General features: G+C 44.0%; 1 protein-coding gene across 3 annotated transcripts in view; it reads right to left on the reverse strand.

Annotated features, from left to right (window-relative positions):
- The window catches only part of Kank1 (KN motif and ankyrin repeat domains 1), a 187,354-nt gene that overhangs the window by 98,487 nt on the left and 70,988 nt on the right, over window positions 1-17,879 (reverse strand). The window lies entirely within an intron of this gene.

The following is a 17,879-nucleotide window of genomic DNA, read 5'->3' on the forward strand; positions in this document are numbered from 1 at the left end:
CACAAACAAATCCATTTAAATTAGAAGCAATAAGCTTACAGATGCTTTCTCAATTAAAATGCTGTAGTGCCATCATAACCCTGATGTCGAGACTACAGGCTTAATAACAAGGTAAACCTTACTAGATGAAAGAAACTGACTGATTCTCTCTCTCTCTCTCTCTCTCTCTCTCTCTCTCTCTCTCTCTCTTTCTCTCTCTCTCCCTCCCTCCCTTTCCATCCCCCTCCTCCGTCTCTCTCTCAAGGGTCAGGAGTCAAGTTTTCCTCCCTTTGGTTCTCATAACATAAAGATTTTCAATGTTCTTCCAAGAGATCCAGTCCCAACGGACAGCCAGGCGAGAGAGTAGGAGGCCAACAGTGACCTGAGCGCCGACAAGAGGCGTGAGTACATGCCTATGTGTTATTTCCCATGCTTCCATCCAAGAACAGGCTGTACGGAGGCAATGTGTATGAATGCATCCATTATGCATCTTGCCCTTGCCTTATCCCACTCAAGGTCTAGCATTGGCTTAGGTCACCTCCCTTGGATACAATCTGTACCATCAACTGGGGTGGAGGCTATGAAGAAACTATGAGTTGGCTTCATCTAGATAGCTTCTCAGGTGTGGTTCACCAGGCACACCCTAATAGCTGACACTCTTTAAGAACAAGTTTTGGATTCTGTCTACTCCGTTGGCTTGATGAAAGCCTGAGTGACCACATCTCCCTGAGTGATGACTGTGCCCCTCCCTCAGGAGGAGTTGTTCGTCACTGTAGATCCAGTCCAACCCAGTAAACATCAACCATCTCCATCAAAATGCTTTCCAGTGCCCTCTTCCTCTTACATGATCTGAAACAACTGCATTGCCCCACAGATAACATTGGCCAGTAGAAATAAAAGGGGTTTTTGTTGTTGCTCTTGTTGAGTCATTTATTAGTACTTTGTATCCCAGACTGGTCTTGGACTCACTGGGGGAGTGTAGGCTGGCCTCTAATTCAAAGTTCTTCTGGCTCTTCTTTCTCAAGTGCTAGGATAACAGCTGTGAGGCACCATACCCGACTCCAATAGAAGCTTTTCCAAAATCTTTTTAGGTCTTTAAGGGTATATACAAGTGCTGATTTAAATAAAAAAGTTGGTCTATCATCAAAAACATAACATAAAGTTTCTATGTGTGTATTTATCTTTGCGTGCGTGCGTGCGTGCGTGCGTGCGTGCGTGTGTGTGTGTGTGTGTGTGTGTGTGTGTGTGTGTGTGTGTGTGTAAGCCAGAGGTAAATGTTTGGTGTCTTTCATTACTGCTGTTCACCTTATCTTTTTCAGACAGTCTCTCTCTCTCTCTCTCTCTCTCTCTCTCTCTCTCTCTCTCTCTCTCTCTCTCTCTCTCTCTCTCTCTCTCTCGTTTATGGATTGGCTGGACTAGCTGGCCAGTGAGCTCCAGAGATTTGATTATCTCCAACACTACCCTGCCCAAACATGTGCAAACATGCCTGGCTTTTTTTTTTTTAAAAAAACATGAGCTATGGATTGGAATTCAGGTCTTCATGCTTGCACTGTGGGCATTTTACCAACTAAGCCATCCCCCAGGTCCACATAAAGTCACACTTGTTATAATTTTGGAAGTTTTACATCCTTCTAACATTTCACAGTATTAGATAATCACACAGAGAAATTTCCACATGACAACCTCCAGGACTATGCTTCAGACAGCCAGGGCAGTAGGCATGGGAGGAAGGGGATGTTTTTAGGATGCTTCTAGATCAACCTAACTTCACACATCCATTTTGCTCCCTTTTCTTTGCCATTGCACCATAACCTCTCCTCCATCACAGCGACCTGGGATAATAAGAAAAGTCACAATCTCACAGATCTTCGAGAAAATGTTTCTAGAACTCCACCTCTGGGCTGGGTGAGCTGACAATCTGGCTCTCCTAGTCTGGGGCAAAGCATAGGTCTTCAGGCACATGCAGCCAATGCTGGGTCAGTGTGAAATGCAAGACTCTGCACATGAGCCAACAAGCCCACGGCAGGGGAGTACCAGCTGAGCCTTCGATGTCCAGGCACATCGCGCACAAGGAGCTTAGGACAAAGTTAATCTCAATGCCACTCTAAAGACCCAGTAGCATGCAAATAAATGGTGGTGGTGGGGTATGATGGATGAATGAATGAAAGGGCGTGCCACTCAACTGATCATTATTCTGAGACTGTATTCTAAAGGATGGTCCACAAAAACTCATAGAATTAGAAGTCAAGTGCCTGTCAAAGTTTCCCCTGAGCATACACTTACAGACTGAGACAAGCAACTTCAAGTCTCTTCCTGGATTTTACACCAACTCTGCAGCCAAACCTTAGAGAACACAATCTCCCCTCCCCCTTTCTCTTACTTTCTTCCTCCCTCCCCACCTCTGCCTTCTATCTGCTATCTCCACAGAAGAACAGCATCAGGCACATAGTAGGGCCTTAATAAAGATCTGAGGAGATGACGAACAAGCGTTAAGAGCTTGCTAATTCTGGATCTCATTAACTGCAGTTGTTTTATTAGGACATTGGCTTATACCTTTAAAAATTATGCCTTTAAAATTCTTTTTTTTTTTTCTTCCTGAGACAGGGTTTCTCTGTGTAGCGCTGGCTGTCCTGGAACCCATTCTGTAGACCAGGCTAGCCTCTCAAACTCAGAGACCCACCTGCCTCTGCCTCCCTCCCAAGTTCTGGGATTAAAGACGTGTGCTACCATGGCATAGCTAAAATTCTTATATATTGTATACTTAAAATCAAATATCCTAATGTTAATTCTATATAGTTAGCTAAAAGGAAAAATGAGAACCCAGAGTCTAACTGCTCTATTCAAAAGACTCAGAACACAGGGCCATCCATCAACATGAGCCCAGCGTTCCTCTCCACCTTGGTAGTGCAGACCAGCCAGCTCCCCCACCAAGACCAAGTCACTCTCCCTCCAATGCTTCTCACTACCCATCCCAAAGAGAACAATTCTCACCAGACAGCTGCCCCTTACAAAAGCACATTTTCATGCCACTCAGACACAGTAGCTTTCTGGACTAAGCTGTGTGGTTTCCTATATTCCTGAGTATTTAGGGCCAGCCACCACTGAGGAGGGGGAGGGGTCCTTCCCTACCTCTTCTTTCTCCTGATCCTCCCCTCCAGCACCACCAGCATGTACTGTATTTTTTTTTTCTTGTTTGGTTGGAACCTCCAGTTGGCTCCTGCATGGTCTGAGAAGTCCCCCCCCCAAACCCTGACCTCTCAGAGAATCTCCAATAAAGAAAATACACCAGAAAGCCCAGTTCTGCATTCTGGGTGGCTGTGGCAGCTCTTCCCTTTAAGTTTTTTTGGTTTGTTTGTTTAGTTGGTTTTTGTTTGTTTTTTGAAAGTGGGGTTTCTCTCTGATTATCTTTTTCAACAATTATGTGTCTAGTCTACATGTGGGTTTGTACATGAGTGTAGTATCCGCAGAGGCCACAAGAGGGCACCTATCTCCCTGGAACTGGAGTTAAAGGCACTTGATATCACAAGTGCTGGGGACCCAGCTCTCATCCTTCAGAAGATGGGGTTTCTTTTTATTATTTATTTTTATTTTATGTGTACTGGTGTTTTGCCTACATGCATGCTTATGTGAGGGTGTCATACACCCTGGAACTGGAGTCATGGACAGTTGTGAGCGCCATATGGGTGCTGGGACTTGAACTGAGGTCTTCTGGAAGAACAGCCAGTGCTCTCAACCACTGAGCTATCTCTTCAACCCAGAAGAGGTGCTCTCAACAGCTAAGCCATCTCCCCAGGTCTAATGTTACTGCTTTTAAACCCACAATTTCACCATGGTATGCACTGTGTGGGTCTCATCAGCCGAGGGCTGAGAAGAATTTGTGGGCTCGGCAGGCACATCTAATGTCCTCATCCGTCACTCGGAATTTCATTAAGCATCCCTCATAGAACTGGTCTACAGAATCAGTGTCAGGGGCAAATCAAGTGCTCAGCAAGTAAGAGAAGCCTCTAGACAAACACTTCGTTTTTTTAAAAAAAGATTTATTGACTTTCAGTTTATGTGTTTGAATGTTTTGCCTGCATGTGTATGTTCCTGGTATCCAAGGAGGCCAGAGGAGGGTGCTGGAGCCCTTGGAGCTGGAATTATAGACAGCTGTGAGCCACCATGTGTGCTGGGAACCTCTAAAGAGCTGCAAGTGTCTTAAGCACTGAGCCATCGCTCCAAATTCTAAATTCTGACTAATTATAAATTAGTCTAAATTTATAAATATAAAAATAAAGCATTTTTATTATACACGTGTAGCACACATGCTCCTCAGAACATACGACGCTCATTTACATAGATCAGGGTATTTCTTGACAAAATCTGCGTTACACACTTTAGCACCTGGACTTTTTATTCTCCAGTGCCCTGGGATCGCTTACTGCACTGTGTGGAGTTCAGTTCTCCCCATTTGCCCTCCTTCCAGCTACCTGTCCTTTATGATCAGAACAATGCTACTGTCCCCAAAGCCTTCCTTGACAGAGGTGTTCTTACTTCTCCCATCACCTGCATCATTTCTTCTTTGGGTCACCCCCCTCAGCACATACATGGCTCATATATGGCAGGTGCTCGAAAACCCACATAGGAAAAATGTTTCTTTCTACCAGCCGCTTAGTAGCTGTGATGGGGATAACCTCGAAACAGATCAAGGATCCACCAGCATGGAGTCTAGCGCACCAGTGCAATGGAACCTTACGTTCCTAATGAATGGCCTCTTTCAGAAGCACTTCAAACAAAACATGGCTGTCTTGAAAACACATGGTGGGTGGTAGTGACGCTCGCCTTTAATCCCAGCACCCAGGAGGCAGAGGCAGGCGGATCTCTGTGAGTTCGAGGCCAGACTGGTCTACAGAGCGAATTCCAGCACAGCCAAGGCTGTTACACAGAGGAACTGTTTGGGGAGGGGCAGGGTAGAACTGAATACATACAGGCAGTATGAAGAATGGACTCAGCTGGTTTTGGTTTGATTTTGTTTTGTTAAATGTCAGGATGCACATTTACACCCCAACTTTATATAAACTTGACATTAATCAGCACGAACCATTTTGAGCTAACATTCATAGCATCACACAGCATACATCTGAAAGTCTCCTGCATTTACTAGAGTCAGAGTCATTCCACTCCCTCAGAGACTGCCATGGACATTCTGACGGTCACCCCACTTGCTTTAACACCGCTTGTATCTTCAGACCCATCCCAGTTCTCAAAAAACAGAGAAGCTTCGCCCACTATTCCACCCCTATCTGAAACCAGAAACAAGCTACATCAGTGCTGCGCCCCAAGCTTCCCAGGGTTTGGGTCAAGCGATTCAGTGAGTAGGACTCTTAGGCCAAATCATAAGACAGCAAATAAACTAACATGGAAGGATGAGAAAGGTAAGGGGTGCTGGAGGAGAATGACTCCTCCCATTTTTTCATTGCTATCAGTTATCTGGGGTCTCCTCAGGGCAGCTCCTGTGGTCAGAAAAAAAAAAAAAAAAAGGCAGAATCCACTCTCCTTCCATCTTCCTGCATTCCTCATTATACCAGGGTCACTAAACAAATGGGTTCTAAAGCAAGAAATTTCTTTTGGTCTTTGGCTTTTCAAGACAGGGTTGTCCTGGAGCATACTCTGTAGACCAGGCTGGCCTTGAACTCAGAGATCCACCTGCCTCAGTCTCAGGTGTGTTGGGATAAAGCCATGCACCACCAAGGAACTCCTTATGACCAAAGAAATTCTACCAAGGCACTGAACCACAGTGAGGCAGTCCCCAGTGTGTTCTACCTATACTAACCACCCACAAGCTTGAGTGGCACTGATTCATTTACAGCCAAACTTTCCTTCCTAGTTCATTTCTTACTCACTTTTTGGATGCCGGTTAAGAGGGCAAGTGTTCTCAAAATCACCAGAACAAAACAAAACAAAACAAAAAACCCACAAAACAACAAAACCAAAAAAACAAACTAACAAAACACCCAGCAGGACTAACCACTTCTGTTTTAGTAAAACTGGCCATTTCTTGTTTTGTTTGTTTATCCAACAACAGGAAATTTCTAGGATAAGTAAGTTGTAGGCGGTCAATGTAAAGGTGGGAAGCTCCATTTCCCACCTCAGAGGTGCACGCAGCAAACACAAATGACTTGGCATTTAGTTTTAAGTGTTCAGCTTCATTTCTTAAAAAACAAAAAAGGATTTATTTGGGTCTGGAGAGATGGAGTTCTCAGACACCCTGAACTCTGCCAATTGGTTTTTTTTTTTTTTTTTAATAGAGTATGTTTTCGTCTGTGTATGTATGCGTTTCTATATACATGTGTATGCATGTGCCCATAGAGGCCAGAAGTGGGAACTGAATCCTTTGGTAGAAAATACATACATTTATGGGCCACCAGCTGTGGATGCTGGGACCCAAACTTCGGTCCTCTGATAGGGCACTAAGTGCTCTGAGACATCTCTCTAGCCCTCCTGCCTCCTATTCTAAACATGATTAGTGAGAGTGCTTGGGTTCCTCTGCGAGAGTAGTACATACTCTGAGCCATTTCTCCAGCACTTAAAAATTTAGGCAAACCACGAGGAGAGCAGCCACAGTACTCTTCTTCCTTGCTTCTTTCTCTTCGGGGACACTGTACAAAAGCATCTTCCTGGGAAGGCTTAAGACCCAAGGCTCACACACATCACAGTGATGCTCCTGAAGGGAAAGCATGGTCTGGTTTCCTTTCAGTTAGCATCTGTAGTGATGGACAGCTGTGACTGTCAACTTGACATAACCTAAGAAGAGGGTCTCAAAGGAAGGATCGTCTACAATGGCTCAGCCTGTGGGCCTGTCTGTGGGAGACTGTCTTAATGGTGTGGGAAAACCCAGCCCAATGTGGGCAGCGCCATTCCCTAGGAAGGAAGTCCTAAACCATGCAAGAGTGGAGGATAGAACTGAGCACAATAAGTATTCATGCATTCGTCTCTCTCTGCCTTTGACTATGGGTGCAATGTGACTAGCTATTAGAAGTTGCCGCCTTGACTTCCTCATAATGATGTAACCTTGAATTGTACAATGAAATAAACCCCATTCGCCCTGTTTCTTTCTCTTTTTTTCATCGTATTTCATCACAGGAACAGAAATGAATTTAGGAGAACACTGGATAAACCCAAGTCTTTAACTTCAGAGCAAACAAGCAAATTCCCAACCTAAGAAGATGGGTACTCCCAGAATCTGCCAACAAAGAACAGACCTGTTGGCATAAAATCCAAAGCTATTTAAGAGGTACTGCCAGAAATGGGTGGAGGGACAGTGAAGGTATGTTGAGAGTGGGGTGTGTGAAGGGCGAGGAAGAGAAGTGCCTAGAAACAGGGATGTGCTACAGCGGCTCCCTCGCTTAACAATATTAAGTTGAAACACAAGGCATGCAAACCACAGTGTTTACATAGCTCAGCTCCATGCCTGCTGTTCTCTACATCACTGCGTGTGTTGCCACACTGTAGGGGACTACAAAGACTCAGATACACGTCTCTCCTTTCATCTCAGACACTTAATCATCAGTAGGATGATCCTGGGTAATGATGGGAGGCATCTAGGACCAGAAGGGAGCAAGTACTTTATTTTTAAAGGGGGTGGGGCTCTTACAGCCCATCAAAGTGCAGCACCCAGTACAGTGAAGTAGTATTCAGTCTTAAAAAACTCGAGGACGCTTCGCTAATAAGTAAAGTAAGCATGCATACACATAAATAAAAATAAAATAAAGCAAACAATTCTGTTGGGTGTAGTGGTGACAGATACCTGCAATCATTGTACTTGGGAGGTAGAGGCAGGAGGATTGGGAGTTCAAAGTCATCCTCAGCTAAATGATAAGTCTGGGGCCAGCCTGAGCTACATGAAGCCCTGTCTGGAGAAAAGAGAGGAGGGAAAGAGAGGGAGAAAGACAGAAGAGAAGTCAGTTTTTTTTTTAATAGGAATAAAATTCTTTTAAAAGGTAATGGAATTGAAACAGATCTGTGAATTACAGACCATGTAAAATTGTGGCTATAAGTTAAGTAAGACCTAACAATAAATGGGAATAGGCCTGAATTCCCAGTGCTTGAGAGGCTCAGGCAGGGGGATTGCAAGTTCAAGGCTAGCCTGGGTTAAGACTGCTGTCTCAGTAGAAGAAAATGAAAAAAGATACGGTAAATACTCATGTAATCAGTATCTGAAACGGGTTAGCATCCAGAATATGCAAGGAATCCCACAACTCAACAATCAAAGGACAAATGATCTAACTATAAAAACAGGCAAGGACTTGAATATACACCCCTCCAAAGAAAATACACAAATGGCCAATAAGCACATGGAAAAAAATCATGCGTACCATGGGTTGTGTAGAACTACATCTCAGTGAGCCACTATTGATAGTCCCTAAGGTAGTTAAGATGGTTTTAAAGAATAATGAGCTGGAAGGATGTGAGGAAACGGGAAACCCCTTCTATGATAGTGAGAATGAAGCAGTTTAGCTGATATGGAAAACATTGTGTTAGTTTCTCAAAACAATTCAATAGAATTCCTATAGGACACAGCACACTCCAAGATACACAACCCACAGATGTCAGAAACAGTGATGCAAGCACTTAAACCCTGAGTGGTAACAGTCTAACAGAAAGGGTCCAAAAGATTAATAGAGAGACATATATGCATAAAGGTATACACATATGATGGATGCATACCACGACACGGCTGCACTCTGAAAACACACCAACTGAAAGAAGTAGTGAGATGCTAAAGTGAAGTGGATGCCCCTCTGTATGATTGAGAATGTTTTATTGCCATTGATTAACAAAGAAGCAGCTCTGGCCTATGGTAGGGCAGAATATAGAGAATATAGAGAATAGGCGGGAAATCCATACAGAGAGAGATAGAGGGAGTAAAAAGGTGGAGCCAAGGGAGACGCAGCGGCCACCGAAGGAGTAGATGCCAGAGCATTACCATTAAGCCATGGAGCAGGTGGCAATACACAGCACCAGCCAATAAGAGGCTGAGCCATCGGCCAAACAATTATAATTAACGAATAAGCCTCTGAGTGTTTATTCAAGAACTGTTGGGCAAGAGAGGAACCTCTATTTACACAAAAGATCGCACTAGAGTATAATAGTATTTGAGCGAAGTGTTCAGAATTAGTGAGTTCATAGAGCCGAGTCAGATTAATGGCCGGGTATGCTGGGTGTGTGGAGAATAGCAAGGCTGCCTCTGCACCCGGAGCATTCTTTTGTGATGATAAAAAGCTTTCAAGACAGAGAGGGAAGTGACACATAAATGAATTTTTGTTCCATGGAAATTTTATCTTATTAAAAGTAAAGTTTGAGAAATAGCACAAAGGTAAGAATACATCCTTGGTGCTGGAGAGGTGCTGGTTTTTCAAAGGACCTGAGTTTGGTTCCCAGCACCCATACGGCAGCTCACAACCACCTGTAACTCAGGCATCAGGGAATTCAATGACCTCTTCATGGCCTCTACAGGCACCTGCAGACCACGTCAGATATACAGTTAAATAAAATAAATTAAATATACACAAATAAAAATAGATCATTTTACAAGAAGAGACTAGGTCACCAGTTCTTTTTTGACATGTTAGCATGGAAAAGCTGAACAGTAGGACAGTAGGAGAGTGGACAGTGGGACCAGCTTACATGAGGGCATTCTACATCTAGCTGCCTGCCACTCTGGGCAACACCCTGAATGAAGAACTATGGTGAGGGGAGAGGAACACACTCCCGATCAGGAGTTATGCAATCCTGGGTCCCATGCAGTGGGGATACATGCCTGGGACATAAGTAAGTTTGCTCAGTCCGGGCTGTGATCTGGCTGCTCTTACTCGTGCCTATGCAAACCTGACTCAGATAACCAGTGCAACCAAAGCGGCTTCGTGTCCTTCTTCCATTCAGCTTCTAAAAAGAAACAGTCTCCTGTTCTCTGGGTTGACTCTTCATGAGCGCCCTCTCCAGGGCACAGCAAGAAGGGCAGGAGGGTGCTGCATTTTATCCCTGCAGCTCTTATCTTGCTGATTATGGTAAGCCTCAATCTCAGGCCTCCAGTCTCCCCAGAAGAGACACACACCAGAACACTTATTTTCTGAGAGCTCGGGTACTTTAATTCCTAGTTAATCCTTTGTTAACGGGCACCAACTATTAAAACTTGCCCACATTTCTTTGGGTCATTTCAATGTGATCATTGTGGGGTGGGGGGATGGGGGAAGGGGAAGGAAACTTCAATTGGGGGCAGATTTTCAAAGCATCTTTAAGTTGTTTCTATAACTTAGAACATAGAAACTTTCTTATAACTAAGAAAGGGTGATGTGAACATCCACACATCTCTAGTCTCTGAATTCCTCCGGTGGACACAGTCTGCACCAACCAGAGGGGCTCAATCAAAAGGGTTTCACCATGTGGCAGAGGAAGAGTGACTGGAATGGAATCTGAACCATTCAGACTTTTGTGTTCAACTTTTAAAAACTTTGCCTCATTTTAAGTGTCATTAAAAATTATTAATGCTGATCTGGGCGGTGGTGGCACACGCCTTTAATCCCAGCACTCAGGAGGCAGAGGCAGGTGCATCTCTGTGAGTTTGAGGCCAGCCTGGTCTACAGAGCGAGTGCCAGGTCAGGCTCCAAAGCTACAGAGAAACCTGGAAAAACAAAACAAATTACTAAAGCTGAAGGTTGTGAGGAAAAGGAGACTTGAGAGGCGTGGACATTTCTTTCATTTCCACACTCTGAGTCCCTTGCAGTTTCTGTGGTCTCTGACAACCACTGGGGTTTGGGGGGAGGGGAGGACACTGGGAAGAACTTCTTTTTCGGTAGAGAACAAGGTAGCAGTTACCGGCCGTGATCACTGTGCCCCTTGAATCTGATTTTCTGTACCTTTATAGTAAGACACCAAGGACTTAGGATATTGCAAATCATTGCTTTAACAGATGAGAAATGAACTGTGAACTGTGAGAAATGAACTCTTGAATTATATTAGCTACAGCTGTAAATACACTAACAGCGTGAAAAAAAAATTACCAAGGCTATTTTTAAACATTTTAGAAACTACAGAAACCTCACCCAATATTATTGAATATTTTAGGATGACTACCACTAAAGATCTAAGTTCAGGAAGTGAAAAGCAAACCCCTGGGTTCTGTCCCTCATTTCATCTTTTCTTAAGATATCCCATGAAATACAAACAATCTCAGCTAATTAACGCTTTAGGACTTCACAGTACCCTGGGGATCACTTTAATCCTGAGCACACTGCTTCACACTCTGAAATGAAAGTTCCACGTTAGGGTGCAGGATTTAGAGACTTACAAAGTCAAAAAGAAATCATAACTCCTGCATTTTTAATCATTCATCCTCCCAGCCAATGATTTACCCAGTAATTCCCACCAGAAAAATGAAGAAAGTTTTGAGGGACGAGTTATTCTCAATGTAAATCTCCTCCCAGGCTCTGTCAATCATGTTAGCCCTTTCCCCCTAGTTAGCCTTTTCCCACTTCCTGCCTGAAAACTACACTACTATTTAATTGCTTGGTGACTTCCCATTTTATTAAGAGGCAGAAAAACATAGAGAGCTAAAACATGGAGATGAGGCTACAGCCGTAAATTGTCCCCTTAAGCAATGAAACTTGCCTCTGCAGTGTGATAAGGTGGGCACTGTGGAAAACCCCTACAAAGTGCAATTCTGCGGAAATCCACAGCCGCCATCACTTACAGCCAGCCCTGCAGTTTTCAGGGCTGAGTGCTATCCATCAGAGCCAGGCTGGTCGACTGTGTGCTCTCTAGAGCCAGTGTGAAGGGCACAGCCGGGAGGCAACTTTGTCTGCCACCCTTACCCACCCCAAATTTATCTTCTGTTCTCATGCCATAAGAAAACCCAAAGAAAGGGTGGGATGCAGCTTGGGCTGGGGCATCATGCAGCATATATAAGACATGAGTTCCATCTCTCGGTACCAAATGGAGGTGGGCACAGGAGACTTTTAAGAAGCACGGCTACGAAAATTTCATGACCTGACTGCATTCCACCTGCCATCCTGTTTCTTAGGGAAATCAAACTATTTTGCCATAATCCAATAAAAACTGTAGCTAAATTTCCAGCCTTGTGAACTTTTTTCCTATTCATACACTGCCCAAAACTCCATTTCTTCCTCTGTAGTGAAACAGAAATCGTTATCAGATTATGCTGCATCCTGGAATGTGGCAGAGCGTCTGGCCTCTGAAGACTGCTTCCAGTGAGTCTCAGAGGCTAAGTGGGGTCTGGTGTTTCAAAGCCTGGGAAAGCATCAGTTGGTGACTTCTCTAGGATGCTGCCAGCCAAGAAACAAAGGCAGCAAGTGTTATTAAAACCACCCATTGATGTGCGCAAGAAAGTGGGGTTTTGATGCTGTTCGGAAAACCATGCAAGTGCATAGATGAGAGAGAGAGAGAGAGAGAGAGAGAGAGAGAGAGAGAGAGAGAGAGAGAGTCTGGTAGGGCACACAAGAAACTCAGCAGGGTTACAAGAGAGGGAAGTGAAGGGGTAGGATACTCATTTACTTTCTTTTTAAAGAATATTTTTAGATTTTTATTGTCATGTGTGTATGTGTGCAAGCATCCACTCACCAGAGAAGAGGAAATTCATTTCCCTAGAACTAGAGTTACTGATAGTTGTATGAGCCACCATGTGGGTGCTGGGAATTGAACCTGGGTCCTCTGGAGGAGCAATAAGTGTTCTTTCTTAACCAAGTCAACTCTTTGACCCTCTATTTGGTTTTTGTACATGCTTTATTGAGTATGTGAACATGCATTACTTGAGCCATTAATTTTAAAAGAGTTAAAATAAGGAATAGCAATCAATATTTTTTTAAGCTACCAAGTCCTAAACAGTACATCTAAGTGAAAGATTGGGTTGGGAAAGGGCGTTAGATACCAGAATGCTGAAGTCTCTCAGTTCCAGCGATTTCTAAGCAGACAGAATTTCCTGAAACAAGATTGCCTAAAATTCCCAGCAAGTTTAGAAGCACTGAATATTGAGCCACTGGTACCAGTCCCCGAGCCAGCACCAGCTCCTTCCCTCCTTCTTAGAAGCAGGGCCCTGAGGGATGACCCCAGGATCATCTTTCCCGGCTTCCCTCCAGCACACTCACCAGAAATTTGGCTCTATGAACAGCTCCTGCCTTTACTTTTCATACAGGACTATCCACTGAGAGAAAAGCACATAAAAGAATCAAAATTACTATGAGTCCCCAAGGACTTATGTTTGAGTTGGTGACTTAAAAGAATTGTATTTGGCTACTCATTTAGGAGGGGAAAGTGCCCTATCCCAAATAATAGTTCAAGCTAAAGTTCAACTGGATATATTTAAAATGTCACATAAAGTCATAAAACAACAATAAGAAAATGTAAGTCAATTCCCATGAAGCCCAGTGGTTGGGAATATTGTTCTGGTTCATGTCTTCTAAATACAGAAAGTAAAGCACTAGACACCCTGTTACAGACACAGCCCCTACCCCATGAGAGTTACAGGGGGAAAAATAAATGAAAGATAATTGCAACTGGTAAGTACTCAAAGGGAAAAGAGACAAGACTGCCAAGTAGGAGAATTTTGCAGAGAAAGATGGGCAGTTAGACAGCAGGACACTCGGGGGAAGTCTAAACTGAAGCCTGCAAAAAGGTGATCCAGGCAGGGCGGGGGAACACTTTAGTGCTAGGGGAGATTTCCAAGAGCTGTGCATGAATGGTCCTACTTAATCCTAAGAACTCTTAGGTATGCATTATTATGAAGATGAGTCCAAAGTCACAGGCCGGAAAGTTTGTAAAGTAACTTAGGTGAGAGTTAATGAACAAGAAGCCAAGTGATCCCCAAGCACCAGGAGATTAAGTCTTCATTCTAGAACTTGTGTGTGTGTGTGTGTATGTGTGTATGTGTGTGTGTGTGTGTGTGTGTGTGTGTGTGTGTGTGTGTACGTACTGCCTCTGTGAGCACTCGTCTACAAGGTGTGTGTGTGTGTGTGTGTGTGTGTGTGTGTGTGTGTGTGTGAGAGAGAGAGAGAGAGAGAGAGAGAGAGAGAGAGAGAGCGCCTGTGTGTGTGTACATGCACATTCATTCCCTGCAACGACGCGTGGCCAAGCACTGGAACACAGTGTTCAAGGGTGCCAAGAGGTGGGGATGGAGAGCAGGCCCAGCCAGATCATGTCCCACCTTGCAGGCCATGATAAATAGAATGTCAGGACGGCTCGGGCAGGGTGTGTCCAGTAGGGCCACACCTGAAAGAGATTACAACAGCGCAAAGACTACCACATTCTTGTTTCTAAGCAAATCTATGAAGAAATAATAAAGGAAAATAAACACTTGACTATCTATAAGATGTTTACATATAGTCAAAAGCACTAAGCACGATTAAAGGCCAAAAAAAATGACTATTTACTTGCATAGTAAAACATTTAGAAGGAAAACATTCTGGTAAAGTAGAAACAAAAATAGCCATTTCTCTAGAGAAACAGTCAAAGTGCCTGGCTGGAAAAATCTACAAAAGAACAAATATGAATGCGTCAGAAAAAGTTCCTATGTCCATAAAGCTCCACGAACTTTGTTTTGTTGTTGCTTTAATTTCATGCTTTTCTTAAGAGGGCAACCTGTAGGCGATGGGTTTTCCTTCCACATGTGGGTGCTGGGGAGGGAACACAGGCCATCGGGCCTGGCAGCATGGGCCACCTGCTGAGCCATCTCATCAGTCCAGCAGTTTTTAAAGCATTGTTAATTTTGTGTGGGGGTGGGGGTGGTGTGTGCAGGCACCATGTTGCATGTGTGATGTCTAAGGACATCTTGTGGGAGTCAGTTCTCTCCTGCTGTATGAGTCTCAGGGCTCGGACTCAGGTCGTGAGGCTTGGCAGCCAGTACCTTCACACACCAATCCATCTCCTCTGCCAACTTATTAAAAACTGCATTTTCTCCAGTGTTAAGAAAGATATGGGAAGAGAGAGACCTCTTGTATCTATAGTATCAGAAGGACTATGAACTGGATTAGGCTTCCAGGTAACCTAGAGTTAGAAACCTCTTTCTTGATTTTATAGTAAGGAAAAACTTAGATTGCCCTAAAACGTACAGTTAGTAGGATGGATATTAACAAACAAGTCTAAAGAGACCTGTTAAGTAGAGTACATTTCTAAAATCAACTCCTCAATCACCTTGGATACCTGTAAAGTAGTGACTTACTGGTGTGGAGGAAGATTTGCTCTTTGTAACTGATAAAAGCAGGTGAATTTTATATTTAAAGTAGCAACACACATTATTTTTGAGACAGGGTTTCTCTGTGGCTTTAGAGGCTGTCCTGGAACTAGCTCTTGTAGATCAGGCTGGCCTCGAACTCACAGAGATCCGCCTACCTCTGCCTCCCGAGTGCTGGGATTAAAGGTGTGAGCCACCAACACCCAGCTGAGATGGCTACAGTTTGGAGGCTAGCCTGAGGTACAGTGAGACTCTCTCTCAAACAAAGAAATGAGCAAAAACAAAAAAACAAGGGCTGGAGAGATGGCTCAGTGGTTAAGAAAACTGGCTCTCTTCTAGATGACCCAGGTAATTCCCGGCACCCACATGGTGGCTCATATTTGCCTGCAAACTCCAGTTTCAGGGGATCCAACACCTTCACACAGACATACATGCAGGCAAAACATGAATGCACATGAATAAAAATAAATAAACATTTTTACAAAGCCAAATCTTTAAGAAAAAGAAATCGAGTATCATGAAATGAGACACGCTACGTACTATTACAGTGATTCTCAACCTGTAGGACACACTCCCTTTGGTATCGGATATTTAGATGGTGCGTATCAGATACCCTGTATGTCAGACATTTACATTATGCTTCATAACAGTAGCAAAACTCAAGTAGCAATGTGGTTGAGGAGAGATGAGGTCACCACAACATGAAGAAATGTACTAAAGGGTTGCAGCATTAGGAAATTTGAGAACTACTTGTCTACTAAAGTTGCCTTGGAGTGGAGGCTCGTAGCCTGGAGAACTGTGACAATGGTAGGAGGATTCTGGAAGCACCCACTGAGTGCAATATCATTTCAATATTCAGGAGAGCACCACAAAGAACAGTCCAGAACAAAGTGACAAAAGGCAGGGAGGGATATAGCCCAGTTGGAAGAATACTTTTGTCACATGCATGGAAATGCGTGAAACCCTGGGTTTGACCCCCAGGACTATATAAATTGGTTGTGATGACACATACCTGTAGTCCTAGCACTCAGCAGGTGAGGCAGGAGAGTAAGAAGTTTGAAGTTGGTCAGAAGGATGGGACAGAACTTTCCGGACAAGCCTGACAACTTAAATCCAATCTCTAGAACCCATGTTAATGTGGAAGGAGAGGCTCAACTCTACAAAGCTATTCTCTGATCCTCTGACACCCTTGTGTGTGCTGGGCACACTCCCCCTTACACACACATAACGTACAGCATCACTATGCACGCACCCACACAGAAGCACACACTAACAACAACAACAGCAGCAATAATGTTTTAAAAGATGCTCCAGGTCAGCCTGGGCTACATAGGGAGTTTAAGGCCTGGGGTACAAGAGATTCTGACTCTAACAGCAAAGAAGGAAATCCTCTTCCTTGGATCTTTCTTCAGCCCTTTGAGCTCTGAGGTCCCTGACTTCTGTATTCATGCACACTTGCTCTCCACCTGGTTCCCTGTATACTTGTAACTTGCCCAAGCTTCCTTCTCCCAACTCGGCTGCCCTCTCCTAGGGAGTATCAGTTTTACTGTTCCTTTACTGGGACATCTCTGCCCCTGGCTCTCTCCTGTGGCTTATCCTTATGCACAGAGCATCAAGAATGAGGATTTAGTACACAAAGACAGAAGAAGTTTAGAGTATTTGCCAGCTCTGCCACTGACCGTTTCATGAACTGCAGTGAGCAAAACCCTTAATCCTCAAGTTAATTTCCTCCCCTAAAAAACCAGGTTAGTAACAGCTGCTCCACCTCCCTCACAGGTATACAGTATGTGAGTGTGTGTGTGTGTGTGTGTGTGTGTGTGTGTGTGTGTGTGTGTGTGTGTGTGTGTGTGTGTGTGTGTGTGTGTGTGTGTGTGTGTGTGTGTGTGTGTGTGTGTGTGCGCGTGCGCGCACACGCGCGCATGCGTGTATTCACATAAGTCCTATGGGAGTCATGAAGCTGCAAGAGCCTGGTTACCCTGTTTCTACTCTGCCATTATACATGACCTCCCTGCATCAATTGGGGGTAAGAATGGTTATGTGTGAGCTTCAGCTAATCACTGCTAATGCTAACAGTATCATATTATCAGTGCTCTAGTTTCTACTGTGATTTACTAACTTGGTAACGATCACATTTCATTCAAAACAAGTACAGCCTTTGTTTTTGTTATTGTTGTTGCTTTTGTCTTTTTTTTTTTTTTTAATTTTGTGAGCATGTACTTCTGGAATACAGCTGCAGCAGACAATTACTGAGCATGTACCAAGGCAGGCCATCCTAAAGCGTTTCACAAGGGAGGCCAGGGAAACTGAGGCAGAGTAGCCTTCCCATGATCTAAAGCCAGGCATCTTACTGTAGAGCCTGCACCCTTATGCACTGTCCTGGAACTCCATTAGTGATGACCAAAAGAGACAGCATGCGGATGTGACTGTCTCTAGAATACTGGGTGGAAGAGGAAACATAATCAAGAACCTATGGTATCTCTAAAATCAGGACATCATTATTCAAATTGCAACCTCCAAGTGCTGCTGGGCATTGTCAGTTACTTCTGTATCCCGAAGTCACAGAGCTTCATTGGCACAGCTTTCTGAAAACCAACTAGAAGAGTGTCCCATCTACCCTGTCAAGGCCATGGTGGTAGCAATTCATCCTACAGAAATAATCATACATGTGTATGAAAAATAC

This window comes from Cricetulus griseus, chromosome 3 (genome assembly GCF_003668045.3).
Source record: "Cricetulus griseus strain 17A/GY chromosome 3, alternate assembly CriGri-PICRH-1.0, whole genome shotgun sequence".
In the NCBI taxonomy this organism is placed as follows: domain Eukaryota; kingdom Metazoa; phylum Chordata; class Mammalia; order Rodentia; family Cricetidae; genus Cricetulus; species Cricetulus griseus.